The following is a 22,923-nucleotide window of genomic DNA, read 5'->3' as shown; positions in this document are numbered from 1 at the left end:
AACGTCTAAATTTTAATTAAAACTCTGGTTCAATCCACCCTAAAAAAATCTCTATTCACCCCGTTTTACCGTACTCTATTTTCCCACTGTTTGGACTGTATAGGAGACTGTTCTAGTTCTAGACTGTGTTAGATCTAGTATTCCGACACCTCAGTGAAGAATTTCGTGCCCTCAAGAGTTCACTTTTGCTCTGATGTTACTCTTGGATCTTTCGCTGTATGATCTAAATCATGAAATATTGCGTCAAGAGCAGTGAGGATTTTGTAGAAACAGCGTTCATTTTCCGTCTACTTTATCCGTGAAAAAGAGTTTCTCCAGGTTGTCATCACGTTTTCAGGCAACGTGGCCAAAAGAAACCACTGTCCTTTGGAGACGCATGGTGAAGAGGATAGCTTTTTTTGGAGTTTTTTGAAAGTTGATTTTACTGCACAGGTAACAATAGATGGTCGTTGTATTTAAGGTAATATCTAATATCGAAACCATTACCACGTTGCCGATTTAAAAACCGACAATATGTATAAAAACCGAGCTTAAGCGACTGTGATACGGTCAAATATTGGAAGGGTGACAAATTTTTTATTTATTTTTCAACTATGTATTACGGAATCATCTATTTCGAGTCTGACTCGCACGTGACTGTATTTATACAGTACCAAACATAGTACAAGGAACAGTCTATTCATAATCAAGCCTCTATTTCTGGCGACGGAAACTGACAAATATTCTCAGTAGGTACTGTATAAAGCCACTTACATTATTCCGAGAACCTTCGCCCTTCCAATTTGTACGCACAATGACCTGTAGCTTGTGATATACTTAGATATTATATTTAAATGTCGGGCTTGGATATTTTAAGAAAATTCTCCTTTAATGTAGACTAGAAAATAGAAAAAGGGCAGAGCATTTATATACGAATAGAAATTATTCAAAGCTGAGATATATTACGTCAAAAGTTTTAATGTGATTGATGGTTTGGTTGTTTTTTTCTGAATCAAAATTTCATTAATCAGATTAGGCTACGAAGTACCATTTTTTTAATGTTAATTTCGGCGAAAAGCACCTAGATTTGCCCACATTTCACACACGTGTTTGGAGAATAGAAATATGCGAAAACGCTTTCTGAAGTTTTACTTTCCTATTTATTCTAAAATATCACAGTCAAATACTTACATTAACAGTCCAGCTTTTTAAATATAAACATGACTATGTGCATCCACGAATACTTGTCCTGACTCTCTGTGCATGAGACTTCAAAGTATGTGAAAACCCCACGGCACAAGTATTAAACTTCTTAATGCGGGAGTAGTTAGAAAATAACAAAAGACTCATCATTGGCCTAGCCTTTTCCCAACTATGTTGGGGTCGGCTACCAGTCTAACCGGTTTTAGCTAAGTACCAGTGTTTTACAAGGAGCGACTGCCTATCTGACCTCCTCAACCCAGTTACCTGGGCAACAGGATACCCCTTGGTTAGACTGGTTGTCAGACTTTTCAAGCTTCTGACTACCTGTAACGACTGTCAAAGATGTAGGAATAACAGCCGGGACCCACAATTTAACGTGCCTTCCAAAACACGGAGGAACTCTTTATGACAAAGATGGTCATCCATCTACGGACCAACCGCGTCAAGCATGGCTTAACAAGTGATGGTTTCACTTATGCGGTTATAGCTTAGCCACGAGCTCCGTGTAAAAAAAACAAAAGACTATGACGAGACGACCTCCGTGGTCGAGTGGCGTACGCACAACCAGTGCGTACGCCACTCGACCACGGAGGTCGTCAAGGTCGTCAAGGTGTCGCTAGCTCTGAGATCCCGGGTTCGATCCCCGGTCGGGTCAATGTAAAAATTCTCATTTCTACATTGTCTCGGGTCTGGATGTTTGTGGTACCTTCGTTGTATCTGAATTCCATAGCACAAGTGCTTTAGCAACTTACTTTGGGTTCAGAACAATGTATGTGATGTTGTCCGCATTTATCATTTACTATCTGCCTAATATGTGTCTTTCGACAACCAAACCATACCTACCACCTCAAGCCCATTAAATACCAAGAATCGTGCTAAAATCAACAATACAAACTCAAAACCTTAACCCTAAACCCAGTTATCGTTAAACTAACATTTAAACTGCTCTGTTCATTGTCAATCACGTTCCGACCTTGTCCCGGCACTGACCAACGGATTGAATTAAATAGGATTCAATTAGCAAACAGACGCACATCAACTCAATTATATGTAGGTAGTTGTGACGTTTTCGTGTGATATTAAAGGGATATTACGCTGTTAAGTTTGTTAGAAAGAAAGTCCTCACTTTCTTTCTAACCAATAGAAATTCGACATTTGGAATTTGTGACTTCTGTACTTTTTTGATATTTTTTAAGAAACCCTATATTAAAAATGAACGTTCCGTTCAAGTATATCATATTTTTTATGTTTAATTTTTTACTATTCCGTGTGAACATAAATGATTAAGGCTGGTTTTTCAATCATCAGTTAACTTCTATCTGAGGACTAAATATGGCCGTTTGACATATTTTCTATACAAAAGTTGTCAAAACGTCAAACATATTTGTCAGATAAAAGTTATCTGACGATTGAAAAATCGGCAATAAATACAATTTTGCCGGTAAAACTAGAAGAATTCTGGAAATACTGTTTTCTTACTTTAACTGTTACTAGTTGGGCAGCCCCGATAACTACGCTTCAGTGAACCATAATTAATTACTGTTTTGACGTAATTTTAAAGGGACGTTTTGTTGTTAATTTTCGAAGGAGAAATCAAAACTTATTTACTCCATACTGAATGTTAAGTGGCCCTTGTAGTAGAAAAGACCAACCTTTGCAAATCATTAATGCGTTTATAGTGAATTTATCTAATTATGAAATTATTTACTGCTAAAATTATCTTTATTATAAACGCAGTACTACACATGAATACAGAAAATAGCATAAATTACACAAAACCTCTAACGACGTCTTTACCCACAAAATACTTAAAAAGTGGTCCTTCGAGTTGCGACTCGAAGGACCACTATTCAATCCTCAATCCCATTGAGGACGATAAGACCAAAAAAACCCTAAATTAAGTGCGAGTCGTACTCGCAAAGGTAGAGTTCCGTACCATTAGATACTTTAAACTGAGAAAATCTATTGTATCTGTATATTTAACGGCAATAGATGTATTCCTTTAAGGTATTCTGTAAAAATGTTTCAAGCAATAAGACCGTGTAACTATCTTTTTTGTCTAATCCTGTACTTATTTGGAGTGCAATAAAGAATTTTCTATTCTATTCTATCAACATCAATATAACTATCGCAGTTCATAAGACACGGTTTGATAACAGACGGACTCACAGCGGAGTCTTAGCGAAACGGTTCCGTTTTACCCGTTGATTACGGTACCCAAATAATAAATGCTGACATTGACAAACGAGAGATCACACTCACGCACCTTAACTTTAGTTTGAGTAGGCCCTCAGTGGGCAATATTGTCTGAGAGAGTTTACACATTTTCTTCTCTATGAGATCATTTTTTAACACGGTATTAAATATTTTAGTAAGCATTAGTGTATTACAAGAATAATGTCTGAGAAAATGCCTGAAGAAGGCACAGGTGCGTCATTTTTACTTATATTTTAAGCTATTTGTATTCTTACCCATGTAAAGGAGGATATCAGAACGATGCATTATTAATTTAACCAAATGACGTCACGGTAAGTATATATATCTCGACTTTGCAAAATTGAATATTTTGCTCTGTATTGTATGGTAAGAAAGGGAATATTAACGTTTTTTTTTATATTAAGTGTATGCGAATATTAAAGTCAAAACATTAAATCTGCAAGTAAGATTTATCAAGATATTGACATGTTTCTTTTTTTGTTTAAGTTTGATTTGTCATTAATTTGCTATCTGACTTTTCCGAAAACGACAATTTCCAATTCCAAATTAACAATGTTTTTTACAATTGTTTTATAAAACTACCAACCGGTCACTTTTTTTTACCCGGGGAAATCCTCATGGACTTTCTCCGCCCTGGGGAAGGCGGAGACGTATCTCTATATTCTCTATACTCCTACCGGCTAAAACCACCGGAGTCCTTCACCCTTCCCTTGTACCTGAGATCGCAATGCAAGCTACCGCGATCCCAGGCAGGGTAACTACGAGATAGCCGCAACATGAAACATTTTATTTCATCAATTGAGAGGCACGCGGAGCTAACCGGTCACTGACCCAAAACCGTGACCTTTCGTACGAAAAATACAATAAAAAATTAAAATAGACATAAAAACTTATCCTTGCGAAAATAATACCCTTCCAATCTCATTGACTAAAAATAAATGTTTACGCCAGAAAAACAAGTCGTAACGGTCACTGCCCCGGATTGATCAAAACAATTTTCTAACTTGCTTCCATTACAAATGAAATTCACAAACTTCAATCCATCGATATCGCTCGGATTCACTTCAGAGGGTTCTTCTAAAAAACTTAGCTCGACCTAATTTCGCCTTTAGATCGAACTAAACCCAGCTTTAACGAAGTTTGGAGTAAAGGACCAGAGAAAATTAAGACAATGGGAATTATGTTTTATATTTCGTGATATTTTGAGTGTCGAAATATTTTATCGGATAATATTTTTGATCAACTTATAATATTTTTATCTATTAAATGTTTTGTTTCAAAATTAACTAAGATTGTCGTCTCTTAATTAACTTAGATTCACATGTATAATGACGTAAAAATTAATTGTTATTATCCGTCTTTTTTATATCAGAATAATTTTTGACAAAATAGTAATCACCGGTACATATATTGTATATTTTCATTGCTAAGTTTTCTGTATCTAATCAAACTGTCATTCGTCAAAAACGGGTTTCATACGCCAAAGCTGCTTGTCAACATTATGCAATACTCTTTCAAAACGAACTAAGCACAAAAGCCTCGAATGAGACTACAGAATCCTATTGATAATATAGTGACCGCAAATTTTATTAACAAGCTATTTACCGAAGCGGAAAATTTAATTACTCGCCGATAGCTAGATTGTCGGTCAGTGGTTAACGCGAACTCCAAATACTGTAACAAAGTGATAAAACTATTTACAACGGTATGTACAAAGTGTGGTGTGCTTCAACTGTGTCGTATTTGCTGATTCCCTTTTGTTGATTTTTAGTATGGAAAATAGTATGGAGCAAGGGATATAAAGTTGTCTATGTCAGCTATATGTGGGGCAAAGGTGATCAGACGATTCGTAAGATGGATAAGTTTGGAAGGTAAAGTTCTGTCTTTGCTCATCAGTGTGATCTTGCTATGTCTAGTTCAAAAATAAACTAGTTACATCCATACTGAATTTAAATTTAGTTTATCTGATTATTTGGGCATGAATTATAACAAATCTGAAATCACAGACAAACTTTCGCTTTCTAAGCTTTGAGTATTTTTAATATTTCTTCTGAGCGTTAAAAAGATCTTCTGAGAAGTTTACCTATTCCTTAAAATACGTCTTATTAATTTCGTTGCTGGTTCCGATATAGGCAATCGGTTTTCTGGGACGAAGCACGAGACGAGATTAAGTCCTACAGGAGATGCAATGATTGGCATGTGTGGACAGCTTATCCTAAAAACAAAAGTTCCACTGCATAAAGTATTGTCTTTTTACTCTAAGTATACACCTTAGACTCAGACATACATATATATAAGATCTAACTAATATGTGGTGTTTAGTTCCATAAACTTAAGCCCTGAACCACGACTTTGTCAAATCGTTCTAATGACTACAACAGACTAATCTTCCCCAAAATTCCTCAGACCTCTAAATATTCATTACGTCAAATAACTCTCAAATACCCAGAATATGGCAGACAAGATTTACTAGGCACTACAAATCTGAAGGATCACAAACACGACGTATGTATTCTGTTGCGAAAGCAATTAAAATAATTGGGTTACTTGGTCCTTGTGGCCAAAATCTCCATATGCGATCCTTTGCATAAACAGTTATGTAAATTGGGTTATATCTGACAAGGCATGGATCAAAGGATTCCTTCTGGTCCTTATGTGGAATCTATAGAATCTCTCTTGTGTTTTAATTTAAAGTATTTTTATCTTTGACTAGTGTGTAGTGTGAGAAAAGGGCAACAAGAGGTGTAAGTTAATTCTTTAGATTTTAAATTGGTTTTCACCTTGCACTAAGAACAACACGGTATCAAATATTTTTTTCAACGTTTTGGTAAATTTATATAACAAATTAGATAGACCTGAAGCTGCCTGAAGCCTGTAGCTCTAATTATTGTCTGTCTCTCTTTAATTATAAGCAAGGGAAAAAGGCAGCAAATGCCTTAAATAACTTCACAGCCTGTTTAACAGAATCCGCGCGTATCTTCGTATAAGTACTTATTGCTGTACATATATCGGGGCACCTTAAATGTCGTTAAAGCAAATCCCTGGGATTTGGAAATCCTCCGATACTCAAAGACTTTTCCCTAAGCCGCGGTGTCTTAGAAACGCTGTAGGTTGCAATCAGCGTTACGCAGTACCTGATCACCATGTTTATTATAGAGAGTGGTAAAAAAGATCGTCAGTGACATCCAAAGGTTTATATTTTAATAGATATTAACAGTAATATCAACAGTTTTATAAGTAGTAATGAGTTAACAGTTTCCTCGCGACCCGAATCGACCCTGGTTTGGCCCGAAACCAGTCGGGCAATCCCGATAAATATGTGGGAGTATATCGTAAATAAATAATTTAAAAACCTTTACAAAGTGTATTTATATTTAGTAAGTAGGCCATATTTAAATAACTGTTTTTTTTAAGACCTCATGTGACCAAAAACAGCATTATTGTACAATAATACTCTACTATTTTGACACATGTTTCTAGTTTCTTAGTTTTTCAATAGGGCTGCATTATACAAAATTGGCAATGAATAATATAGCAGCAATATCACGTGAAAGCCGCTGGGTCTCGTTGGATGCAGGTGGCAATGAACCAGTCTCGTTGGAGAACGTATGAAGAGGCCTATGTCCAGCAGTGGACAGCCATAGGATGAGACGATGATTATGGTGATGATGCTCGTGCTTTTTGACTGTTTTCAGAAATTCAAGTTATGTAGCCAAATATTAAATATTTATCAGTCATCATGGCGAGGCATACAACGTGACGCTGTAGACAAACGATAGCGATTATAGAAGACCACAGCTTAAGCTTCAGTTCACCGATGTTTGTTATTCGTATCCCCGTTGCTTTGCCTTCAGGCTTGTGAATGGATTCAGTTATTCCGATCTCGCTTTGTTACTATAGCTCTGTGATAAATGCAACTCTGTTGGGTGAGTATTCAAAATACTGACTAGTTGTGTTGAATATTCATTGGGATATACAAGATGAATATTCAAGAAGAAATCAGATTAGTGATTGATTTTTGGCAGATCAATTTATACGTACAACTAGGTCCTTTATCTAGATTTTCTTTAGATTTTTTTAAGATGATTTCTAACGTCATTTGGATCTTGCTTGCTCTAAATATCAGAATTATGATGTTTAGGACAGTTTTAAGTATCAACGACTGCTGCTTTTTCAGTGTTAATTTATTCAAAATATTTAATAATATGTATATAAAATAGTACATAAGTATGGAAATTAATCATAAAAACATTTAACTTCCTTTACATCAACGTTAATTGATCTATAACAAATCCACGCCGAACTGTTTACGTGACTACCAGACAATAATATAGCAGATTTAGCAATAAATATTTAATGAACTTAATTATTAATTCTGATTACATCAATACTGCAAAACACACATTTGCAGAGCTATTATTAATTCAGATATATACACACTTAACCCGAGACGAGGTAACATAAGTCTTTGGAACGCGACAGTCTTGGACCTTGTTCGAATCAATCGTATGTATTTAGAAACAACCTCTCTTTAGTTTTTTCTTGTTTCTTTAGTATAACTAAAGTTGCTATAAAAATGATGGCCTAGTGGTATAACCGCTAGACTGCCAAGTCAAAGGTCGTGGGATCAAATCCCGTCATGCAACAATGTATTTTTGAAATTACGTGTGTCAGAAATTATTGTAGTAACAGAACGTTTTTATAGCTTTTTATGTCAATTGAGTTTCCACCAGCCATCATACCATTTACATGTATTATTTCTAGTCTTTAATATATATTTTTAAATTTTCATTTGATCCCCGTGTCGCTACGGTATCACAAACATTCAAGTCACATGCACAAAGACACCCAGACTCAGGACAAGCAATCGTACATCACTCAAAAAAATTGTCGTAGACAGTAATAAAAGTGAGTCTGTTTCTGCCTTTGCAAAATAGTCATAGAAAGAAACAAAGATAAATATTTCTAGTTTTACATTCAAAGTGAGTCTGTTCGCATTCGCAACTGTCTATGTAAACCCAGCCTTAGACTACAACAGCGCATATACAAACCTCTTTAAGGATGTGTTACGGTAATCGCTTGGATACAATTCTCGGATATCGAAGCCTTCCGTCGCGTCGTCTGTAAACGAGCTTATGGACTAGGTGTAGTACTCTTTGCTAGTTGTGGCGTGCTTTTCGCTTCATTCGCTTTTTCCGCTATGTTTTCAGATTTGTGGGATTGTGCATGCAAAGGGGAAAACGGGACCGTTGCTGTGACTGCTGTCTGTGATTTTCATGTGAATTTTCATTTCATTAATCGTGTGAGTTAGAATTTCCAGATTATGTGACTTTAGCAACAAATAAAAAAATCAAAGATAAGCAACGATTGGTCGTAAATATAATGGTCGGTCTTCTTTCTTTACCCCGTCTTGTACGAAACCCTCAGAATCGAGATTCCTTCCCGGAATTAACAGGTTTGATAAAGAAAATGTTAGGGAACCCTTCACGCTTGGATCTGACTCACACTTAGGCGGATTTTCCAGGCTTTTAGTTCAACACTCTTCCAAATTTTACTTTTAAACGTTTCCACAACTTATATAATGAAATGAAATCATTTGCATTATGCATCATCATTAAAATTTAAGCGAAACAGTTTCCATTAGCAATTTAAAACACTATAAATCCAAGCAAGCGTTCGCTCGAGGAAATAAAACCGCATTAGATTTTCTCGCTATTCGGCCCGGATAAAATTACGTCGCTCTGCGGTGTGGAGACATTCAACCGTTTAGGTTGAGCGATCAATTATTTACAAACATATCTGTTTTTTGGCTATAAATGCTGGGTCGATCTTGTTTTGGAATCGTTAGGGTTGTTGCTCTGAGAACGTGTGATGTTGTATCTCTTTTATGTATATAATGGGTATGGATATTCTTTTATGTGTATGTTTAAATAAGATTATAATATTTACAGTGTATATTACGTAGTGTATGCATATCATGACTAATTTAATAGTAATAGTTAATGCCTCAAGTATCAATCACCCTGAAAACTACGTTGTTGGGGTAGTGTTAAAAACAAATAAGGTTTATTAAAATTTTTCTTTTTACTCCCGTAGTTTCCAACAAATAGGCTCAGACTGCACAGATAGCCGATTGGTTGAGGTCACAACGCCAAACTGATTGAGCGCGAAAGTCGCGGGTTCGATCCCAGCGTAGGGCAAGCATTTGTGTGATCCATGAATGCTTGTTCTGAGTCTGGGTGCCTTTGTACACGTGATTTGTATGTTTGTGGATCCACCGCGACACAAGGATTAAATTCTTTAATGAGAGAGTAGTTTAAAAACAAAATGGCTTGCTGCGTATAATCATTCTAATCCTTGTTTTTTTTTTTCAAATCACTTGTTTTTCAATAATATGACTATCATACATTTGTTTTCTATTCAAAAATCAAAATTCATTTATTCAAATTAGGCTACTAAGTAGCACTTTTTGAAGGTCATTTACATTGGACAGCAACCAGTTTCGCCCACCCGTCACCGCTTCCTAAGTGCTTTTGCTGTGAGAGAAGAAACGGCGCAACAAACTCCCCAGCAGCACGCTGTCATTCCGTTTACAAAAAATATTATAATTGTACAGAACAATAACAAAAATAAGTGTGCAGGTGCCATGCCAAACAAACAAAAGTTTGAGGTCGCTGTATATAAACCTATACGAAATTAAACTTTAAGTACTAAGGCCAATGTCAGCAGACCGACCAGCCACCGCAAGCAGCACCCGTTCACGAGTATGACGCAAGGGTCAGCCATCACCTCCCTCGCCATATTAGAGGGAAGGAGGTGACCCGACCCAAGACGCCACCGCAGGCAGTGACGACTTACGGCCGCTTTCTATATTCGATCCCGAATCTAAGATTCCGATCAATCCAGATTTTACTCAATCCCTCGATTGAGCTTGAATCTGCATTTCATTAATCGATCTCGTCTCGAAATCCATCCAAAAAAAACGGATAGATCGCCCTGCTAAACGTTTTGTTTTACGCATGTGCAGAAAAAGTACTTCAGCGATTATTTATAAGTAAAATGGTGGCTTTTTTCTTAAAGCTTATCTATTTTATGTATAATCACTAGAAATAGCAAAAAATACAAAAATAAAAGATTGGGAAGTCGTAGCGGACAAATACTGTAATTCTACCTCAAGATTAGAAAAAGCATAAACGACAATAAACGTTTATTGATGAGCAACGGAACGTCAGTCAATCAAAAAGTTGTCAGTCAGTTTGACATTAACATAATATATTTTAAAATCGCAAGTTTATTTGTTGTTTGTTTTTCCGATGTCTCAGTTATAGAATAGAATACAGCGGTAATATTCGAGCGCGTTCAGAATAAGTTCACGCGCCATCTGTACAAGAAACTGTATGGGGTGTATCCGTTCTACCTACTCATGGATCCCACTCTATTCTGGGCATGGTTGGCAATAATCAACTGTATATGAGACGGGAGGCTGCACTGGTCGTCTACTTGGTGAAGGTGCTTCGTGGAGTGGAGAATCACCCGGAAGTATTGCAGCGCTTGAGTGTGTGTACCGGACCGCTACGTGTGGCGGCGGCGAAGCCCGCACCTACTGATAGTTCCTACAGCGAGAATATATTTGCTCGCCAAAGCACCTCTTACAAGAGCTCTCCACACCACCAACTTCTTCAAAATCAGACTGACGTGTTTATGTGTTTTTAATAATGTAATGTGTTTCAATTTTTGTTTAGTTTAAGTTCTTTGCTGTCGCATTAGGGTAAACCCTGTAATGATACTTCATGATTTTAAATAAATAAATCAAAACGAGTATATTATAATCGTTATCTATTGATTCCAGTATTACAGATATTGGTAAAAGTGTACTTAGTACACAAAAACTATAATACCGAAAGCAAAATAGGTTAAGCGTCAGCTATGCATAGCAATCCAAAAGAATTACTGAGCGCTGGTCTTCAACTTAAATCCTTGACCCCCGTTTACAAGTAAAGTACAGAAAAAAAATTACCACTCGAAAAGACAATCACAATTACAAATTTTGAGGACAGAGTTGTTCTTCTTCGCTGACACTACTATCCCAGTCCGATAGCTGAGCTAATACTTCAAGATCGCTATCACTATCACTTGAAAATATTTCCATTTTCACAGATTTCTCAGTACAATCCGTAAAAAATTGGGGATCGCAATTATATATCACGCCAAAAATCGATTTGTCAAAACCAGAGATCGGTTATAGAAAACGCATAACTGTCACTTTCGTACAAATACCAATCTAAAATCTCGATCCGCCCTCCCAAAGATAGATTGAAGAAAAAGATCGAGAAAACGATCCATGGATCCGTTATAGAAACACTAAAAGTTGGAAATGGATTCAAATGTCAATCTCGATCCGTAAATTAGGGATTGAGATCGAATATAGAAAGCGGCCGTTAGGGAGCATGACGTATCTGCTGCCGGCTAATAAAATAAAATAAGACTGAAAGAAATACCCCAAACGTTGATTTACCTGACATAGCCCTAAACACGGAGGCGGCATAAATTGCTACGTCATTCAATTTTATAATTAATAAATTATACATGTCAAAATTTATAATAAATAATATATACGTGCATGCGTATAATTATACTAAAAATAAAACAAAATAGGTAACACAATGTTACACACATAGAGTATGTCTATCAAATTACACAAATACACGTCAAACATTAATCCACACTAAACCGTCCTGTGCAAATCACGGCGACCAACTATTTTTATCATTTAAAAATCATTGATTGTATAGTAAGCCTTCTTGCACAGTTTATCTTTAACCGTTGTTTTAAATGAGTTAAAAGGCAATTCCAATAAAGTGAGAGGCAGTTTATTGTAGAGGCGAACACCAAGTCCAAGTATTTCAATACGATTCATAAAGACTAGGGTCTACACTCGACTCATGAGTATTACCCAAACATTTTCCACTCGACAGACTTAGTCATGAGCCGGAATAAGCACCAAATATTCCAACAGTTTTCTTCTAACTAATGAAGCATTTAATAGCCTAAAGACCAGGGGATCAATGGACCGGCTAATAGTCTTTTGTAAATCAAAGCCTCCTTGCCAACGGTGAAGGATTACATTTTGAAATCTCGATTTAATTGTCTGTACTCGTAAATCGGGACTTGTTTTTTCCTCGTCGAAATAGAGAATTTTATCCTGTAGTATGGCTGTTATAAAAAGCAAGGAAATGGTGAAAACCAAAATATCTCGGCTTAATTTTATTTTTCCGGTTTTTAGGAATACCTCTCGCTAATTAAGCAAGTTTAGATTATCGCGAAACAGTTTTAAAAAGATAATAATTCGAATAGTTTTAATAATAAACAAATATGCGTATTGATTATTTAATTATTTCTTTTAAATATATTTGTCTTTTTCACTGAGAAAGCTGGATACGAAACCGTAACATCATCATCCTAGCTTTTTACCAACTATGTTGGGGTCGGCTTCCAGTCTAACCAGATGCAGCTAAGTACCAGTGTTTTACAAGGAGCGACTGCCTATCTGACCACCTCAACCCAGTTACCTAGGGAACACGACTACCAACATTATCACCTCATGTTCATTACATAAAATCTATTTACCCCAATATAAAATTCAATCCCAACTATCACCCAACGTGTTGTTATAAATCATTCTTCTGCCTCTAACATAGTGCCGTCTCATAAATCTTCGTTTACAGAATCTGGGATGCTCTATATATTACGATCCGTTTGAAACTTTATCCGAACCGAACAAATTCGAATCTTTGACGACAAAAGCATTTTCTCGGTGACGGGATGCCAATTTGGAAAGTCGAGGTTTATATGTTAGTGGGATTGTTGTCAGCAAGTGAAAAGTTTGGATGACGTATTTACGAGTTCATCTATATGCAACTGGTTAAGGCATTTTCTTATAAAGAAAAAAAGAGTCTGATCATCACGTCTGATCGCTATTTGGCGATTGTTTATATTTTGGAGCTTTTGACATCCAGTTTTAGTGAGGCCCTTTTTTCACTGTTTGTCAGATGACTTATAGCCATTAAGAATATCATTATTCTTCAGAAAGTCACATCGATACTTATATCAATTTGGCATCAAACCGTCAACCGCATAGTTAGAAATTTGATAACAGGCAGACACAAATTACTTTACAAAATCAAGGCTGCATTTCATTCTAATAAATATTATGACAGCAATCGTTCTAAACATGAATAATACAACCCAGGACCATTTGACAGTAAAACTAGATCAAATGGAAACATAACACTGTCTCACTGTCAAATATTCGGAACATCTGAAAGGAAGTCCAATTTAGTTAAAAACCACATTCATTATAATCTCGAGAAGGAAGCATCTGTTGTAATTATAATTATTTCTCAGCTTTTCCTTGTGGCTTTGCACAGATGTCAATTATTCTCTAAGTTTTATGATAATAGCCATAGATCTCGAGATGCTCCTATAGAAGCTCCGAATTGATAATGGAAGTACGCCCCCCCCCCTCCTAACGTCGTAGTACTGATATCAATGTTACCAAAATTTGGAAGTTACTATCGTGAGAATGATTCATTATTAAATGATGCAACGGTTTACTTACACGTATTTATCGGGTAGTTCGACTCGCGATCCCACCGCGTCAGCAAGATTCAGGACTCCGGTTAGGTCTGAAAGTAGTCGGGCAACCCAATTTTTTTTTTTTTTTTGGGTTCGTTTATAAAATATAACTTGTTTTAAATCTTTCTATGATAAATTTATATTTATACTTGTTTATTCTAAGGTTGACCTTGATCTCCTAATAGTACTACTTCTCCTTCTCCATATACCATGATAATAGGAACCAAAAGTACTTTACTTTTCTTGAAACTCCAGTCAGAAGCATTGATTTACAGTTTCGAGTTTTCTTTAAAGTTAAATACAGCTTGTAGCTTCATTTGTCTCTAGCAAGAAATAAAACCTTCTTGTTTAAAAGTCGTGAACTACTACCATCTGCTATCAAAGAAAAACAGTTGATATTGAGGAAGCAAAATGGCGCTATACAAACTGATATACCCTGTCTCCCTTTCACATAACAATTCTTTTTTAAGACATTGTAGTGTTGGTCTGGATTTTAATTAATCTTTTCAGAGCTCTGGAAATGTCGTCCTCATGACAAAATGCTAAAGGACATTGAAACGTACATAACACGTACATAACTAAATTGCATTTCTCCATCGAATTAGTAAATATTAATTAATGTTCATTAGCTAATTGTATTCGTAGCTTTTTAGCGCTTTTTCCGGTGGGAAATTAAGTGTATTTAAGTGTAAGTGAGGAATAATTGAGTGATACCCAGCGGTGTAATAGAATTATTAGTAGATTGTAATCCCGACCTCCTGTTTATAAAAATGGTGGCATTGTTTAATATTTATGTCAATTTTAAACTTTATTACTATTTTCACAGTTCTTGCTTGTATATGTGCGTTGTTTATGTAATTTACTGGCTGCACCCAGCATTAGTTTTGATTATTAATTCTTTAATTGCACTTTGAGAGTTTTAGGAACCGTTTTGAGTATTTATTTATTTATTTTTATAGGTTTACCAACAGCTTCTGTGTACAGTAATGCTTATGTATAATGTAAATTATGTCTAAGACTTACACAGTCGCCAATTACTGGTTAACCAGCATTTACAAAAGAAGTGATAAGTGCTAGAAAGAATCTACAACTAAATTAACTAAGTAACATGAGCTTGAAGTCAAAAATACAATAGAGCAATAAACTTAAAACATACTTATAAAACAAAAACAGTATTGTCTCTGTATAACCTACTGAGATCGGAGTTGAACTTAATAATAAATAACTTAATAAAATACAACATAATATAAATCTATGTACTACTAAACACAATCAACATTTTGCTGTGACTCTGAGTAGGAGGGATCTATCTATTAGGCACTTCTATAGTAAGCTAGGTGCTAGTAGATAAGCAAGCATATAACATTCATCATCATCAGCCCATATTCGTCCACTACCGGACATAGGCCTCCCCAATTGCACGCCATCGAGATCTATCTACGGCATATTAAATTAAATAAGTGTAATACTTAATTCTATATTGCGTTCCATATATTTAGGTAGTAATCATTTGAAACAATCATAGTCCCTGTTGGGCACGGCAAAAGAAATACATGAGAGCGCCATTTTAATTCAAATACGTTATTAATTTTTAACTCCTAAAACGTTCACACATCGCCGCGGGAAAAGGCTACAAAATATTGACACGAATTTTTCAGAAACTTTGAGCGGTTCCTAGAAAATATAGTTCCTCCGAAATTCTGAGAACCAAATAATGATATACTCTAAGGATACATATATTTATTGAAGTGATAAGGGTTGTGACAATTGTACCTGTGTTAGCGGCAGCCCTCACTAGCCACTAAATAGTTGCACGACTGTCTGGCAGCTGTCTTCAAGCTAAAACGTCATGCCTACGACGTGAAAGACAAAAGAGTTTTGTTAAAGTTGAAATACAGTTGAAAGACTGTCATGGAAGTGTTTTGTTGACTAAAGCGGCACTTAGAGCAAAGGGAACTTGGTAAATTGAAAACTAGAACTAACTAATGTTACCTGTGTATGTCTGGAAGTGGGACTGGTGCTATCTTAATTATTTTAAGCTATTGCATAGCTTCTATCGCGGGCCTTGAGTGTGGAGACCGAATCCAGAAATTCCGTAACAATAAAACTTAACATCCCCCACTCTTCCATCCATCGATAAATACCAGAACTTTAAATAACTTTTTGAAATATCACGCTTGTCTTTTTAGTTCAACCCGCCTTTAGGTGGCATTGGTCGTATTGGAAAACTACCGTAATCAGCTGTTTGGGAGAAATTAATATCAAAGAAAAAAACTGCAAAAATTGCATAAGTTTTAGCTTTACCGCGGCAGTCTCCGAGTGCTACACTTTTTTTTTATTACACAAAAGTCACAAATACACAGAATAAAAGAGTGGCTTTAAGAATATGAGAAAAAACAAGTCTGTGTCCGTCTTACCTTCGTGGTCCTTACACCCAAACCAATGAATCAATCTGAAACCAAAAACAACAATATTTAACACAACCTCGAACCGGTACCAAAATACTGACATTAGCTAATTCCAATAACGAAAATGACACACATGTGCTCTCCATTACTGTAATAAGCTCGGTAAAATAATTAGTTCCATATAAAATATTAACGCACTACGCAATGTATAGAGCGTCTTTTCTACCGTCACTCACATGGATTTGTGACAGCTATTTTCTATAGTCATCGGTGATAATAAAAGCTAGGGAATTTGGAATTTGCCGTGTGTTTTGTAGACGTTTGTAATGAAAATATTGTGTAGTTTGTAATGTGACTTTGGTAAGAAGAGTTTAAAAAAAATGGGAGGAACCTAAGTCCAGAAGAGAAATATCGAATAGGCTATATATAAAACAAGCATTCAAGTAAGAGTCAGACTCGGAATACAATGAGGGTTCTGCATAAGTAGGGTAAAAAAAAACCAAAACAATAATCACCCACCTACCAACCCGATCAGCTATTTAATTTCAACCCTTTATTTTTATCAAAGTGGGAATTAATAAATCATCTGTGGCCATTACAACTGTTTAGCTACCACAGTTCATAAGATACAGAATGGCGGCCTCAGTAATAGGGATCCGTTTTTATCTATTGCTCCCTTACGGAATCATAAAAACAAAAAATTAAAAGCCACAATTACGAAAAGAAAATATTTAGATTTTTACTTTTTTATGTTGTAACAAATTGAAAACATTGACACTAAAAACTTGGTTTCCTGAAATGACTTAATTGTTTGATCAGTGAGGATATAAAGAATTCAGGTGGGAACTCTTTGAAGCATTTTACGTGCCGCCCTTGCATTTTACATTAAGTTAATTAATTATTTAATTCCATTACCAAGTCCGCTTCAGTTACTTCATTACATTTTATGTTTAACCAACTTCAAGAAGCAGGATGTTCACAATTCGTGGTTTTTCTATTATGTTTGTTACTTTCAAACTTCGGAGTGAATGATCCAATTTTGATATTTTTTTCATATTTTATACACCAACAGTCCTCTTTAAAGTTTATAAAAAAAACAAAGTTTTGGCAAGGAAACCCATTACTTTGTAGTTTTCTTTTGATTTTGACCTTAACACTATTTATCATTATAGCGGTCCTTCACTCGCCTTGAAGGACCAAAAACCCCTCTACCTTTCTCATTCATCATTCTCAATTTAAACAACCCCTACGTCATTTTAAACGTGTGCTATAATTTAAGATCTTGTAAGTCTCTACACGGCTCGCGGAACGAAGGAATTTCTAACTAAGTGACGTCACTTTCAAATTAAAGCTCCAAATCATTTGCGTTTACATCGTGAAGATGTCAGGGTATGAGATACGATGGTAGAAATTGTTACGTTACTCAAGATCTATGGAGATTGTGGTTCGGTTTTAAAAGGAGTAAGTCTTATTATCGCGTGACTAGAGTTATTCATTTAATTTTTTAAAGTGCTTGGAATGGTTTAAGATGAAATTATTGTATTTTAATTTTAGCCTCGTTTGGTTTAAGTTTTCTTTTGTGATTTTATTTCTTTTTTTTATTAAAGATGTTTTCTGTAGTCCATATTGATCTGCAAAGGCACCAGAATAGTAGGCGTTTTAATGGTATATCAAACTAAAATAACACATTAACTTTAAACTGGAGCAAAATTTTATAGATCTACCAAAAAAGTTTATCAAACCTATTTTGTTACTCAGAAAAAATCAACAAAATTTTAACTTGACTCTAAAACCAACTTTTGTTTCTGACCGCATTTGACAAGAAATTCACACAACATAAACCCATAAAATCGTAGGTACATCAACCAAAAAATATGACAGCAATCTACCGGATCAAACAAAGCCTAAAAGCTTCGCGAAAAAACTGCGAAAAAAGATGATCTCCAAATAAGGCCTTTTAACCCTTCAAGCTGTTACACCAGAATCAACAGACCTTGGGGATCCAGGCATTAATTTCTGTGATGTTTGCGTTTATCTGTCAACCGAATGTTTACTATCTATGGAAAATGGAAATGTCAATTTCCCGTGCCTCTGACGTCGGTTCCCGTTATCCCATATAAATGTCTTTCCGGACTTCCTATAGTGAGGAATAATGGATGATGATGTAAAGGCTGTATTTTTATACGGGTGTTTTAGTTCCATATGAACGACTTTGGGGTGCATGGCTTTTTATCGAATTTTCAGAGATCCTCATACAAATTTAAACAATGGTTTCCCTTTTCTGTTTTTTGAGCCAGTTACAGTAAAATTTGTGTGTTTTTTTTGTTATTAACCTCTTTTTTAAGTATCACGACCATTAATAAAACCTTTTTTTTTAATAAATCATAGAAAACCTTCCCACTTGAAATATAAACCGCGAATTCTTCACGAACAATTTACTTTTTCTTCAACCAGCTAAACTTCATTATTGTATGGCTAGGGTTGTCACAACGAAATTTAAAAGTGCTAATTGTGGACGAATAATTGCTTAAATGTTTATGATCCTTTATGCTTTCTTCTCTCTAGGCACCTAGTCAGTATATTCTAAACAACGAATCCTTTTATTTTAGCATAAGTGAGTTTCAAAATTGAACTGTCACAGACATACACTTCTACATATTTAGCAAAATAAATTCAATTTATTTATAACAACAAAAACAAAAATCACATATGCAAATCAGTTTTTAAAACAATATTTCACAAAATAAATGACACGTTTTATCATTCAAAACCACGAATAACATTAAATAAATTCTCCTTTCGCGGGTCTGCTGGCAGAGATTTCTAAAGAAATAAGCAGTACCCTTGTACATCATTTGTATTAACATATGTTATGTTACTTTTAAGACCTCTTGTGTGTGTACATAAATTATTAAATAAAAATAAATAAAAAATAAAGCAGAAAATACTGAATGGTAATATTGTGGTATATTAATTCAGTAACGTGACAGCCCTAGGGTGCAGTTTAGCGGTGTTTACGGGAGCGTGTAACCCCGAGGAGGTTTGACGCACAATTTCACCCGCACAGCTGCATATGTAGTTACTACTGAGACACATGCACGAATGTATGATAGCCTGGTACATAGTAATACTTGGCATTTCGTATTTATAGAAATGTTTTTATATAAATAAATACTAAATATTCACTATGAAAGTCTTGTAAGAAAACTTGTAAGGAAAACTGTGGAAAATGGGAAATATCGGCTACAAAAAACCTGTTTTATTTTGACATCTTAAATCGCCAGCCCGCAATAAGCTAGCATGGTGATCAATACTTAAACCTTCCCTATACGAGGTGGCGGTAAATGTCAGTAATGTACTGTATTATATATACTACAGATTTTTCAAAGTAAAACAATAGCCTTAGCAATTTGCAAAGATTTATAGGAAGGACCACCATAATTAACAAACAATTTGTTCCGGCTTAAAAGACCGCGTCCGAGACAAAGAGTAATGTCTAAAAAGACAAATTACTCCGCATTTTCTTATGGGAAAATAATCAAAGGACCAAATTTTTAATGAACTCAGATTCCGACAAAATTATGTAAATTGTCATTCTTTACTTCATTTCGATTGAAACATAATTTTGTGAATTCATGATTCGTTATCACAGTGAAAAATTAGGACCAGTTTTTGAAAATAAAATATCTACAATGGACAAATTTAGAACTTAGACAAGATTCGAAACTGCTACTCCGGGCTAAATGCATAAACCTTCACCAACTAAGCTATCGAGGTCAATCAAAACTAATTCATAAACTTCATGAAAACATTATATATTCCGAACACAAGTTATCCAGTCAAAATTAAAATAACTCACCAAGAGCGAGTTGAACTCGTGACACAACGCGAAAATAGTCTGAAAAGACAACTAATCGGTTGGGTGACAAGTAAATTTCCTCAATTAGTTTTAGTTATTTTATTTTCTAGTTTTTAGAGCTGCATTATGCAGCTGCTGATGTTATTCATAGAATCTGTAATATTTCAAGTGTCTAGCTGTCTCAGATTAACCCATTTAGACCTACCGTACCATATACGGTACACTTGTTATATTTTTTTTTTGCAGGTACTCGCATAATATTTTTAATATTATTTGGTATTTATGTCGAAAAGAAGAATAGTGCTCATCGGAAAAAATACGCCAGTGCAATTGAATGCTGATAATAGTGCAGATTTATTGAACAAGTTTCGTAAATTTATTTTTTCTGCGGAGACATGGCTTCCAACAGGTAAATATACTACAATTATATAATTTATACAAATAATTTCCATCTTTTTATAAAACTAAAATACTTCTTGTTTCATTGTGACATTTGAATATCCTAATTATTTATTTATTTTTTAGTTATTTAGACATGAATAATGGTGTACCCTATTTGGTACGGTAGGACTATATGCCATTTCAATTAACTTTTTTTTGCTTTTCAGACCATTATCCCTGAATGACATCTTATCTTTATTGGAAGAGGGGGATGTTGAGACAACCGAAGGTGAAAATGATGTATTCATACTTCCGCCTGATAATGCGAATGCAGAACTGACAGACGAGGACTCTGGAGACGAAGATCAGGTCAATGTCAATAATCTACCTCCCAGCTTGCTCAGAGCGGACGCAGAGCTACGTCAACCCGCTACAGTTAGTTTGGACAACATTGGGGATCCGGACACGAATGATGAGCCCCTTCATAAAGTTTTAAAAAAATATAACTGGAGGAAACGGGATTACGAAGGCTCACTATCATTATGGCGACCTGATTACCACGTCCCTCAGGAAAAATCACCACTAGAATGGTTTTCTTTTTTTTTTCGGAGGATGTTTTTGATTTATTGACCACTGAGACGAACAGGTACATAGGAAGAAAAAACCTTGCTGCTGATATAAAAATAGAAGAGATGAAGTGTATGATTGGTGTTCTGTTAGTAAGTGGCTATTCCTCGGTAAATAGAAGACGAATGTATTGGGAGAACTCGCCTGACGTGAAGAATGAGCTCATTGCTAGTGCTTTATCGAGAGACCGCTTTTCCTACATATTTTCAAATCTACATTGTATGGACAACCATCAGTTAGATTCTTCTGATAAATTTGCAAAAGTTCGGCCACTTATGAGCAAATTATCTGCCAAGTTTCTAGACCACTGTCCCCACAAAGAAAACCACAGTGTTGACGAAGCTATGGTGCCTTATTTTGGTCGACATGGATGTAAACAATTTATTCGTGGCAAACCCATACGGTATGGGTTCAAACTGTGGGTAGGAGCTACTGCGGGGGGCTATATAGCTTGGTTTGAGCCTTACCAAGGGGCCACTACAATTTTGAACGCCAGATATGCTGAATTAGGCCTTGGGGCTAGTGTAGTTTTGACATATTCAGATAAACTAATGAAACTTGAGCTTGGATCCAGATATCACTTATATATTGATAATTTTTTTACCGGGTTACCGTTGGTTGAAGAGTTAACAAAAAGGAATATGGGTGTAACGGGCACTATAAGAGAAAATCGAACAGGAAAATGTCCTTTGATAGCTAATAAAGAAATGAAGAAGAAGGAAAGAGGAGAGTATGATTATCGTGTTAGTGACTCCATTATAATCTGTAAATGGCATGACAACAGCATTGTTACAGTTTGCTCAAATTCAACGGGGATATTACCGTGTCATAAGGCAGAGAGATACTCACAACAACTAAAAAAGAAAATTAGTGTATCTCAGCCTCACTTGATTCAGAAGTATAACCAAAATATGGGTGGTGTCGACTTATCTGATCAAAATATTTCGTCAGTCAGAACTAGCATCCGGGGAAAAAAGTGGTACATGCCCCTTATTTTGCATTGTCTTGACATGTCAGTGCAAAATGCCTGGCTACTTTATAGATACAATGGTGGCAAACAAGATTTATTGTATTTTAGACGTCGCATAGCTATATCCATAATTGAATCGAATAAGTCTCGAAGCAAGCCTGGACCTAGCCGACAATCATCTCTAACTATGGATTCCCGATTTGATGACAAGGGTCATTATATAATAAAACAGCCCGATAATAAAAGAACGAGATGTGGACATTGCCACCGACAAAGCCCAGCAAGATGCATCAAATGTAATGTTGGATTGCATGTTGAATGCTTTCTTGCTTACCACACAAAATGCTAATTTAGTGTATGTTTTTCTTGTATTTTTAATAAGTTTTCATTTGCTGCGGTTTTTTTTATTCTGATTACATTTTTAAATAACTATGAACAATAAACAACTTTTTTCTCATTTTTACGGTATTTTTCTTACTCCAAATCCTACTGTACCATATGTGGTACGGCTATTTCCCAGACCCCTTTTATTTCAGGATTTTAATTTTTTAGGTTTTCCTAATATTTAGACCCCTATCAACCTATATACTAAGAAAAAAACAAACATTTTAGAAAAAAATAGTTTCAGGACTAAATGGGTTAAC

General features: G+C 35.4%; 1 protein-coding gene across 1 annotated transcript in view; it reads right to left on the bottom strand.

The window, feature by feature from the left end:
* Positions 1–22,923, bottom strand: part of LOC113505195 (sex peptide receptor-like) — a 287,008-nt gene that overhangs the window by 182,850 nt on the left and 81,235 nt on the right. Inside the window, exon 2 of the mRNA XM_026887787.1 lies at positions 16,452–16,486. The gene's annotated coding sequence lies outside the window, so the exon portion shown is untranslated. The remainder of the gene's footprint in view (positions 1–16,451; positions 16,487–22,923) is intronic.

This window comes from Trichoplusia ni, chromosome 24 (assembly GCF_003590095.1).
Source record: "Trichoplusia ni isolate ovarian cell line Hi5 chromosome 24, tn1, whole genome shotgun sequence".
NCBI classification, from domain to species: domain Eukaryota; kingdom Metazoa; phylum Arthropoda; class Insecta; order Lepidoptera; family Noctuidae; genus Trichoplusia; species Trichoplusia ni.
The sequence above is the reverse complement of the archived record's forward strand: the minus strand, read 5'-3'. Positions and strand labels throughout refer to the sequence as shown.